This window comes from Peromyscus californicus, unplaced genomic scaffold (genome assembly GCF_007827085.1).
Source record: "Peromyscus californicus insignis strain IS unplaced genomic scaffold, ASM782708v3 Scaffold_3__1_contigs__length_106647218, whole genome shotgun sequence".
NCBI lineage: Eukaryota > Metazoa > Chordata > Mammalia > Rodentia > Cricetidae > Peromyscus > Peromyscus californicus.
Window position 1 is genome coordinate 85,984,583 of NW_026294551.1, and position 12,411 is coordinate 85,996,993.

Sequence of the window (12,411 nt, forward strand, 5' to 3'; positions counted from 1 at the left end):
CTTTCGTTGCCAGGAGACAGCAGAATCCACCATGAATACTGCTCTGATCACTAAAGGGCCTGTCAGATTTCTTTCCTTTAACGTTTTAATCTTCGGAATCCTTCTCTCTGCCGTTCTGTAGTAGTGAGAGTAATCTGGCATTTTTAGATCCTACATTCCTCAGCTGTTTCTTGTTTGTTTCTCGGTCTATTTCTAGCCAAAGGAGGAGAAATGAGCCAGAGAGCCTTCTGTTCCTCCTCCTCCCTGGCTGACAGGCAGGACCTTTCCCCTCAGTGCCTTGAATGAAACTCACTGCTGTAAGACAGAGCCGTGACATGTGTGTGTCGCCTCTCCATTTAGGGTTCATGTCTTCATATTGTCTTGCCATCTGTATTTTTTTATTGATGAGGGTGGTGCAAAGAAAAAATATTTCTCTATCAATTTCTGCTGAAGATTGAGTGTTCTGGGTCACGGCTGGGTCAAATTAGCTTTGGAGCAGAGAAGAGGGTAACAGCCTGAACTGTTGAGACTAGGTGACTTGTTCCAATCCATCGTGGGGGAAGATATCTCTCCACAGATGCATTTAAATCCATTCTTTCTTTCCATAGATGGGATGGAATATATTGTAGACATTAGTTTTTCTAGTTTCTGAAGTAAGGTAGAGTGGAGAGATGGAGAAAGAGAGGAGAGAGGAAGGGGGGACAATAGTGAGGACACAAGATAGACAAAGTAAAAATATCAATAAATGGAGACTGCATCCTGTCAGGCAACAACGCATGGAAGGAGGCAAAATAAACACATACACAAAAGACAAAAGAAATCCTTCCTGGAGATAATGCTGTCAAATATATATGCACAGAAGTGTGGTAATTAAGTAGCCATGGAGAAGGCCTCCTCCTAAATGAGGGGGCTCATGGGTTTCCCACTTAAAGCAAGGACATGTGGATTGACAGATAAACTGCCATGGAATTACTGTGATAGGGCTTTTTGAGAGACATAAGGGACCAGGATTGTGAGATGGGTGTGGCTCTTCTAGGATATCGTAAAAAGAGTCAACTGTAGTGATAAGAGTAGCGGGAGATGAGGTTGGGGATTTAGCTCAGTGGTAGAGCACTTGCCTAACAAGCGCAAGGCCCTGGGTTCGGTCCTCAGCTCCGGTTTAAAAAAAAAAAAAAAAAAAAAAAGAGTAGCGGGAGAGAAGGCTGCAGAACCCCTATGTGTAATGCCACTGGGCCGTTGTCACAGCTTAGTCATCAGCTAACAGGTCACAGGGGTTCTTGAATTTCACTGTCTACGTTAGGAAGCAATATTTCAAGTTTTATAGATGAAACTACGTCCAGAGTATTTCTTTAAAATGTTGATTGTCACCAGTTGTTGAGGAAGTCCATGTTGGCCTTCACATGTCCCTCCTCATTTCTTGGCCCTAAAGTAATGTGTAGCTTCACAGAAATTCACAGGGCACTTGAAGAGTATTCTTTTGGTTCATAGCATGGGTATAATGAGTGGGAATAGGGTTGACTGTTGACTTCGTGCTCCTCTCTCTTCTTGACCACTGGTGATGGGAGGCAGGCAGGAATTGCTTATCACCCCAAACCTTGCTGAGGGCAGGCAGCACTTGCCAGTCAAGGAGAAAGATTTAGAACATGTGGAAATGAAAAGGAAATTGCTATAGAAGTACTTTGTTTTTCTTTATACACCTCATTAAGTCAATAGGGTGTTCTATGTGACATATTGCTACCTTTTAGACTGTTGTTCAAGGATAAGACATGAAGTCTTGGTGGGTAGTGGTGGCACACACCCTTAATTCCAGCACTCAGGAGGCAGAGGCAGAGGATCTCTGTGAGTTTGAGGCCAGCCTGGTCTACAGAGTGAGATCAAGGACAGCCAGGACTACACAGAGAAACTCACTTGAAGTCTCACATTTTGTGACCCATTACATGAGGGTATATGTAACTGAGTACTTGAGTTACAGCAAAATAAAATACATTCTTATTGCTGATTTTCATTAAATGCCTAATATGAAAGTAACTATTAAAGGAAATAATTACTGAATGAAAAGGAAAAATGAGTCATAAGAAGCCAGTATTCTAATTTTGTGTATTACTAAAATCATCTGTCACATAGTAAGTGCTCAGGAAATGTTTATCAGTAATAATAAGGGTGGAAGGAGAAACCAGTCTACATTCGATTGAAAGGAAGGCAGGGAAAATAGATGAAGCCTCACTTTTGGTCTTAATATTCTATAAATACTCTTAATATTCTATAAATAGTGAGTTACCATTTCACTAATGAAACATAGATCAGCACTGAAGGTCACCTTTGCTTAGATTCATCATCCCAAGTGTTTGCTTTATGTGTTCTCATCACTGTTTTTGTTCTTTGGTAACTCTCTTCTCATCCAAATATCTGATAGACTTTCATGTCTGTGAGTCACATTTTCTATAGGAGTAATATATTTATAAGGCATCTCAGATTTAAAAAATAATCTCCTACTGTTTTTCCTGTTTGGAAAAGAAGTCCTCTGCAGTGTATTCCTGACACCCAGGGCATAAGAATGGAAAGACATATCAGTGTGTTTATTCAAACTGTCATCAGTGGGCATGTGCAATGACCCAGGTCTTGTGGCAGATGCCAGGCCTGTAAAGCCAACACAGGACCACATTTCTATGAGGTGAGGGTCACATTATTAGGAGGAGAAGATGTGTGGCTGTTTGGTGCTGTAAAGTGATGGGAGTGTCATGAATAAAATCCGTGAACAGTGCCGAAGGAGACAGAATAATTAGTTCTACTTGGGCAGGTTAAGAAAGACTTGATTAAGTTGATATTTCAGGAACAAATAGGAAAATGATGTTCCAGACAAAGGGAAGCGGTTTGTTCAAAGGCTTGAAGATAGACATACAGTAAGGTTTGTTGCTTGAACTGTAATTAATGACGAGGTCATCCCTTGTCAGTGTGATGAGAGATGGAATCTAAGATGCAGTTTAGGCCACATCATGCATATGCTACTGGGATAAGCTAAGCACTCTCTACTTTATGCTGTGGGCCATGGGGCATCATCAAAAGACTTTTAGTAGGAGAGTATCATAGTTATATGTTCATTTTTGTTTCCTAAAGGCCATTTTTGATGAAGTGGGGCAAGAAAATACTAATAGTTGTGGTTAATTTTTAAATTTCTTCTCAGTCAGCCAAGACTGAATATTAAGAGCCTACTATGAATCAATCAGCCTTTGTCTATGTTTGATATAGGGATATGAACAAAGACTGTTCATGTGTTCACTGTTCACTGTTAAACTGTGTGACTCTCATAGGAGTTGCATAAAATAAGTCCCATTATCCAAAAAGGGCCAGTGAATAACTATTCATCCCAAAGTGTTCCCATTAAACATAGTCTGATATCCCTGCTGGGAAGTGTTTCCCTGGAGTCACTGCCACTGAACATAATTAGGCCACTTGCATGACTGAGGATTATGTGTTGAACAAGTATTTCTCTTCATTGGTTAGAATAGATGTCATACAGGGGTCAATTTCCATATCAAATCCAGTGCAACTATCTAATGGGAACTCAATTTTGGAGTGTATGGACACGCATGCTTGGCAAAGCCATACCTTTTGCTACCTGTAACTGTATCCAGTCAGATACCAGTTATATTAACTACTGTTTATCTTTCTCACCTTCCTGTTTCTCATAGATTTTGAGTGTTCCATGCTCTTTATCATTGTCTGAGGCTGTTCTTAATTACAAATGCACATCCAGGTACTAGAAAAAAAAAACTCTTTAAAGATATGCATTTTGGGATGTCACCCAAAAGATTTTGGTCCCCAAGTAAGGACAGAACCTAGAGAAATGATGAATGTCAGAAACTCCCCCATTTCCTCACTTGGGAAACCAGGAGCACCTAGGCTCAGGGTGTACATCATTGATGGAGCACTTACCTAACACATATAATCTCATGAGAGGGAGGGGGAAGGGAGAAAGAGATTCTAATCAAATATCCCTTGCAACACAACAAAGTCTAATTGTTGGAGTCCAGACTGGAAGTTCTTCCCCTGGGGCACAGTCTGAATAACTGTCACTGTCTGTGTCATTCCAGCCTAGACCTCACTTGAGAGGCATGTGGCTTTTGTACTGCTTTGATGTGACAGAGGAGGAGGGCAGAAGACCACACCCTTCACTAATTGTCACCTGAGGTGACTGTGTGGTTTGAGCAGCTAGTGTTTATTTTTCACAGTTCTTCAAAGTGGAAGTCTAAGACGAGGATGGCAAGGTGATGAGTTCTTGATGAGGGCCATCTACGTGGCTTGGGAAGAGCGGCCTTCTCACCGTATTCTGTAATGTCACGAGGGATATGGCTAGCAGGCAGGAGACAGAGGAAGAGAGGGAGGAGGAGAAAGAACAAGCGGGACATTCGTTCTCTCTGGTCTCTTTCTGTAAAGGCACTGATTCCATCATGAGGACTCCACCCTCATGAATAGGTAGAAATTTGACCACAACCCAAATGCCCCTTCTTCTAGTACCATCACGTTTGGAGAAAGGCCTTCCGCATATAATTTTGAGGGGGGGAAATAACCACCCTTGATGATGAAGGTGTGGATCTCAAACTCTGGCCTGGGCATTAGGGTCACTTAGGGACTCTTTTTTGGGTTTTGTTTTTCAAGACAGGGTTTCTCTGTTTGGCCTCGGATGTCCTGGAACTCACTCTGTAGATCAGGCTGGCCTTGAACTCAGAGATCCACCTGTCTCTGCCTCTTACGTCCTGGGATTAAATCTGTGTACCACCACTGGCTACTTAGAGACTGTTAATGAGATACTAATGTTTTGACCTCACTTTTGGGGTTAGCATTTACTGCCTACCAGGTCTAATTCTATCCTGCAAGTGTTATGATTTCTCCTACAGCCTCAGTTTTCACACTGTAACATGGGTATAGTATTACTAACTATGCCAACAATGACAAGAGATCCCATGTACCAGAAGGGTTGGTTGGTCATCTCTAGCGTAAGTGTACCACTTTTGTCCTAATTAATGAAGAATAGTCTCAGATGGGGATGTTCATCTAAGCTTCATGTCTACTAACTTCTGCACTGAGGTTTTCTGGTAGACTTGAATGGGAAGCACTGATGCTTGGAAAATGTCAGGGATCTCTTGGAGTTAATACACCAGAGCCTAGTTCAGGGGCCATATATCTGAATGTCTCAGCCCTTCATTCAGTGCTCTCATGAGATTCATTGATTGAGACCTGAGAGTCAGGTGCCTCTTGACGATTAAAGAAACAAATGTGTAAACATGGGGACAAGTGGCAGTTAGCATTAGACACTCAAGACTGGGAAAGCTAGACACAGAATGTCCAGCTGAAAGGGGCAAATGTGTCTGTGAAGCCCAACCCTGCCAGGCAATTGTGCCTCCAGCCCTTAGAGGTTGCAAAATCCAAAGCTTTATGAAGAATACTATTTATAGTTAAACATTAGTGATTAATTAAAAAGAAAAAGTAAAACAAAGCAGTACAGCATTGCACAGATTAACATTAGCAGATATAAACGAGCATATTTGTAGTGTCAATTTCCCCTTTGTGCCCAATGTAGTCACATGGTCAGACAGTGACCATTCCTTAGGGCCTTACACTGCATCTCCTCCTTCATTTCAACCATGGTCTTTTACTTCCAGATTGTCCACAGACAGAATGCTCGCTGTCCTGGCTCCCCAGTTGTCCACCTCTGCTATGAATCCTTATCATCTCTTACTAGATGTTCTTGCATTTATTTCTATGGATTTAATTCATGTCTGCTCTCAGTATTTACTTGAACAGATACTGTGTTAGAGGATAAAGATACAAAAGTCAACAAGACAGTGCCTGCCCGATTTTTGCTTCTAGTCTGTTCTGAGAGATATGCCGGTGAGTGTAATAAGAAAGGCCTGAAGGAACATGATGGAATATGCGACAAAGAGATCCAAGGCAACCTCATCTAGATATAAGATTCCTTTGACTAATAACAAATGCTCTTCTTACTTTTATCTACATTTACCCACATTTCTTTAATTGAGTAGTCTACCCATACATTGAGCTGACACTGTGGGAAAGCATCATCAAACCTTCACCTCTTTCTGTGCTTAAGAAGTATTTAAGGTCCAGAATTATGGACTAAAGCATCATATGTTACACAGCACCATGCAATGCTCGGACCTAATATTGTTCACATTGTAGTGAGATGTGTAAGACATGATGTCCATATACTTCCAGGCACAGTCCATATGGTCTGTTGGTTTGTGTGGGGCCCTGGCTTTCTTGGTTGCCCTCCTAGTATTTGGCCTTCAGTGATGCCAAGTGGCTCACCCAGGGGACTGAATCTTGTCACAGGCTTCTCTCCAGGGGAGTGTCTTTCTTGGCCTATGATGGTTATCTGTTAATAGAAGGAAAAACAAGTTGTGAAAGTAGGCCATGCATATCACCGATAAACATGAAATTTTCATTGGCGAGAGCCCTCTCTCCTTGCCAAAGTGACCTTGGTTGGCGCACAGATGACAGAGTGCTTCCCTGCCTGGGTCTGACAGCATTGCTATCACAGCACGTTTGACAAATCGTTCGCATTAAATCGGGGGGCACTTTCGGCAGCGCCGACGTCCCCTCTCCATCACTCCTGATTACCACACAAACGTCAACCATGGCACCAAGCACATTTGTCAGAGGGAGTAAAAAGCAGTTGTTAGGAAGACACTACCTGTCATGCTAATAGGCTAGAGCGTGTTCCTTTGTGTCCCACAGGAGACTATGGATTTAAAAAAAAAAAAAAAAAAAAAACAACAACAAAACCCCAGGTTTGGGATGGTTGTCTAGTAGTTCCTGGAAATGCTTTTGTGCTTTAGTATTGGCTGAGGGGAAGGGAAGCTTGTGGAAGAGGATGCTGAATGTCTTCTCTGAGGGGGAAACAAGTTTCGAATTGTTCTAGTGACTCTGTTATTTGGGGGCTGCTGTCATTTCTTGATGGTTTCTTCTTTGATAGAGGAAGTGTGTGCAGTATAAACTTTAATTAATAAAAAATGTATGGAATAATTCTTTGATGTTTGGCAGTGAGCAGGCTGCTTTTTTCTTTAACTTTTAGGGAGTCATTGGAAAGTGGTAGGGTAAGTTTGCTACTGTCTTCATGTTCTGCACCCGTATGGAACCGTGATTGACATACCTTGTATCACATGGGTCTCTTGATAATCCAGCCATTTACCCATCACTAACAACATTTTGTGGAATGACTGGGAGCGAAGACCATTGTTTTACCAGATTGCCGGGGGCGGGGGGGGGGGGGGTCAAGTTCCTAGTCCATGCCTCAAGTCCACTGTATCAGTAATATTTACAGATCCAATAAGGAATGTACAACTAATTTAAATGACTCCTGCACTGGCCACACATTGCTGTCAAAACTATTTCCAAACAATTTTTCTCTTCATCTCGAATCTTCTTCCATAAGTCAGTAAGAATCTTCCTTTATTTTTTTTTTCCCCTAATAATGGTAACATTTTAACTTTGGGATTAGGGAGAGATGGCTCAGTGGTTAGCAATACCGTGTTCTTGTAGAGAACCCAAGTGTGTTCCACAGTAGCCACATCATGTGGATCACAACTACCTGGCCCCAGCTCTGGGGGATCCAGCACCTTCTTCCGATGCCTGTACAGCTGCACTCATGTGCACATACCTATGCAGATACACACAGGAATACATGAGTAAAAATAAAATAAAACTTTAGAAGTTTTGCACATTAGTAAAAATGTGCTGAAACTTTAGGAATAAAGTAAAAAGAAACAGAAAAGTTCTGTGTTGGAAATTCGCTTTATATAATAGAGGGCTCTACAAATAGTAGTCGAGCATCAAACTTTGGGCATCACAGAAGGGCTGTTGTGTTAGAATTAAGAAATGCTTACTATTCTTTAGTTGTCCTGGTAGTCCAGTGAGAGGCTCTTTTGCTATTAAGAGTATAAAATATTTTATATAAAAATATACATTATATGACATCTATAATATATATAAATATTTTCCTACTTTTATATAATCCTTATGTAAAGGGTCTCACCTCTAGCCTTTAAAATGTGATATAATGTTAGAGCCCATGGGTTAACTCAATTCTGTAACTCTAGTTCAGATGCCAACTATAAGCCAGCCAACTGTAAATCAAGATTCTGTGGCCCTACCTTTATGTTTAGAAAATTTGCTAGAGCATCTGGGAAATCACATATTCTACTTACATTTATCTATTTATTATGCAGGATACTACAATGAATCCAGATGTACAAATAGAGGAGAATGATACAGAGGACAAGGAATGGGAGGGACGCTAGGAGCTTCAGCATACCCTCTTATGGGCTCAGTAGTATGGAGATTACCCAAATCCCTTTGGAATTTTTAAGAAGACATTATCGATTGATGACTTTGCATTCATGGCTGTAGATGACTAGCTCAGGCTCAATGCTCTCTGCCCTCTCCCAGGATATCCCAATACTCTGATCCTGCCATGATGTTTCTGGGTACCAGTCTCCATCCTGAAGCCATCTAGAGCTCCTGCTACCCATCATCTCACATGAAAGATGCTGAAGATTCCAGTGGTTTTAGGAATTGTGTCCTAGATCCCACAGACAGACAGAAAATGTACATTTGTTACTCTATCACACCACTATGGAGTCTTATGAGTGTGCTCTTTTAAGCGATTTAATGAAAAGGAGTGACAAGCCTAAGATGGGCTGAGGTGGATGAAGTCCTTGCTAAACACTGAGTCCTTGTTTTTTATATAAAAATATTGCATTAATAATTAATAATTTATGCCATTGGGTGATCTAATGACCATCATTATCCTTTTCATGGGAAATGGGTCTGTTATTCACTCTTCAAATTTTATTACATACTTATTGTGTGTCCAGCATTAGGCTAAACCTTGAAAAGATCAAGGAACTAGGATCTCTTGCTGGTTAAATATGAATTATTTTATAAGCCAAAATACTCTTCTGCTTTGGGTATGTCAGCTTAGCTGATGAACTTCCCAAGCCTTTACCTTCACCACTATCTTTGAGTCATTGTTCTCCAGATTTCCTGAATTCAAATCACATAGCCTTGATTCTTAGCCATCCACTACTTATCCAGTAATTCTTCCTTTTCAAATCACAGTGAAATTTAAAGTGTTCAACATGCTTAATTTTGTTTTTCAGGAGCAAATTTCCCTTCATGCTATGTGGTGGTTTAAATGAGAATGTCCCCCATAGGCTCATATACTCGAGTACTTGGATTCTTGGTTCTCAGTTAATGGAACTGCTTGGGAAGGATTTAGGAGGTGTGGCCTTATTGGAAAAGGTGTTTCACTGAATCACTGAGGGTAGGTTTTGAGGTCTTAAAAGCCCTAGCCAAGCTCAGTCTTTCTCTCTGGTTTCAACTTATGGATCAGAAATGAGCTCTCAGCTACTGCTCCAGTGCCATGCCATGCCTGCCTGCCAACATACTCCACACCACAATGGTAATGGACTAAACCCTCTGAAACTGTAAGCAAGCTCACAATTAAGTACCTCCTCTAAAAGTTGTCTTGGACATAGTGTTTCATCACAGCAACAGAGCAGTTACTAAAACATGCTGTGATACATAAACCATATCCAAGAAGGAACAAGGGTGCGGGTGCATGGGGCCCTCTTGTTCTAGCTGCCTGCATGTATCCCTGGAATACAAGATCCTGATGATAAAAGGTAGAACAACTCCATTCGAGGGTATCATCTATGTATTGCCGTAGAAGAAGGCTGAGTCTATGTCCGGGATATGCCCCCTTTGATCACAACTACCAAACAGCATGTTATGTTGCAATGTTCTGGTCAAGAGGAAGGATGAGTTTTGTCAATAATGTCTATGTGAGGACATTTAATATGGTGATTGGATGATGGCTTAGTTCATACCATTACAATGAAATACCATGTTCCAAATGACATTTAATGATAAGGATTTATTTCTTACCACTCTGGAGACTTGGAAGTCTAAGATTAAGACATGGGCTTATTTGATATCTACTTCTTGGCTTATTCAAGGCATTTTTTCTTGCTATGTCCTCACATGGCAGAAGGGATAAGGCAGTGGGTTTTTTGTTTGCTTGTTTTTTGGAGTTTTAGGGGAGGAGTATTTGTTTGTATGGGGAAAGGGACGCTTACAAGTCTCATTGAGGAAGGTTCTTCCTTTGTAAGCAAATCCCATCTTCTAATGCTATCATGTTGGAGATTAGGTTTCACTGTGAAGGACACAAACTCTCAGAGGACCATAGAAAATGATACCAACTTACACCACATCCAAATACTTGAAGGCAATTTCATAGGCATTGACCCCTGCTGATCCATATTTGTAATCCATGAACTTTTCTCAATGTTTATTTTATTTCATAAGTGCAAAATGAAGTCACAGTATAAGGTTCAGTGTTAGAATTTATCAATTTATGATTGAAGCCCAGATTGGCAAGTAAGTTCTTAGTCCCTGAACTGCTAATTCCCGTCACATCCCCCAACCATACACACACACACACACACACACACACACACACACACACACACACACACTCTCTCTCTCTCTCTCTCTCTCTCTCTCTCTCTCTCTCTCTCTCCTCCATGCAGCCCATAGCTGCACAACAGCTTCCTAGTCTGCACCATCCATTGCTCTTTGTCTCTATTCATTCCATTACGAAGCACAAACAAGCCTGTTGTAGACCCTGGGGATGAACTTCCACCCTGCCTCCCCCCCATCAAAGATCAAAAGATAGAATTTATTTAATTTCTATAAGGCATGTTGCCTTATTTTTTTGGCATGTACACAAATTGCATGATTGTTTGAAAAGCTGATGAGTGTGGCCCCGTGTTAATTTCCATGGCTACAAACCTGATCATCCAACAGTGGCTGAGCAGCATCCGATGTATTCGATAGATCTTAAGTACTGCTACATTTAAAAATAACTTTAAAAGGTTGTAAATGTCAAGTTGAGATTTGAAATATGTCAGATAGCTGTCATTTTTACACCCTTCATTAATTTCAATAGGACTCAGTGAATTGAATTTGACAAACTGTTATCATACATCGACTACACGCATGCTACATTTATGTAGCTCATCCTTGATGTACAGAATGTTTTGAGGGAAAATTTTAATAGTTGACTTCCCTTTGACCTCCTAGATGACATGAGACCATCAGATAACAAGTGTGGCAGCATTCAACTCACAGGGTTTCCAAATGGCAGCATTTGGAAAATCTTCAACAGGCTTATTCAAAAATGGAAGTGTCCACTGGAGAGTGTCCAGTAACCAAAATAAACACATTTTCTCTAGGCATATAATTGCGAAATTTGGACTACAGCTAAGGCAAAGGGGTTGTGAATAATAATTTCAGGTTTGGCAAATCTAAGCAGGGAGATGTGCATGGAAGATGAGGTCTGACTATAAAAATAATATGATTATTAAAATTTATAGCAACTTCTGAGTATCAGATGCCATGAAAACACAGACATAATGCTTAAAATGCAGGTTTTGATGTAAGATTTCACATGTCATTTTGCTAACCCCGCTACTTGCTGTGCAACACTTGGCATATCACTTAGCATACATGTACCTCAATATTCGAATGTGTAACATAAAATGTTACTATTTACCTTACAGCGGTACTATGAAGATAATCCAAGTCCAATGACTATTGGCTATTTTTTATATAGGATGCCGTGCTAGGTGCTTTCTGGTTTAATTTTACAGTCATACTGAAAGGCAAATCATTCTAGTATCATTACTCACTTACAAATTAAGAAACAGAGCTCCAAAAGATGCTGCATTTAGCATCCTCCAACCAGTAAATGGCAAAGACAGGAATCCTAGTAACTAAGGAGACTGTTTTGGTCATCTTGTCCATCTGTAAAAGATGAAAATTGAACTAGACATTGTCCGACATCAACCATTTTTCAATACCAACTTGTTTTCTTGCACTTAAAAAAAAATGAAGTATGAAAACTTAAGCAAAAGTCACAGGAAGTAGAGTGTGACCTTGTCTAGACTGGTCAGTAGATTTCCAAAGCAGGCACATCTGTATACTTCCTCTTTGCTTTCATTCAGGAAGAGGAAGTGTTGTGTTTTGAACACAGCTTTAAAGAAGATGTCAATAAATAAAAACATCTGTTTATCTTCAAAATAGAAGTGAGGTGATTACTGATATTCAAACACAATGTGGCTCTAACTTTTTTTTAAAAAGGCACAATTTTATTTTATTTTTTACCTTTAATGTAGTGTAGACACATATTTGAAAATCAATGAATAAGTTAGACTGTTTTAAAGTTAGAAATTTTTTGACAGGATTGGATCCAAAATTTGCAGGTTCCTATCACCCACGTGCATGTGCCTTTGTGTGGACAAATAAATGACATGCTCAGAGTGAACTGATGGGCACCTGCTGCCCCCCAGC

General features: G+C 40.5%; 1 protein-coding gene across 18 annotated transcripts in view; it reads left to right on the forward strand.

Moving 5' to 3' along the window:
- Tenm2 (teneurin transmembrane protein 2) overlaps nt 1-12,411 on the forward strand; it is a 1,246,916-nt gene that overhangs the window by 599,804 nt on the left and 634,701 nt on the right. The window lies entirely within an intron of this gene.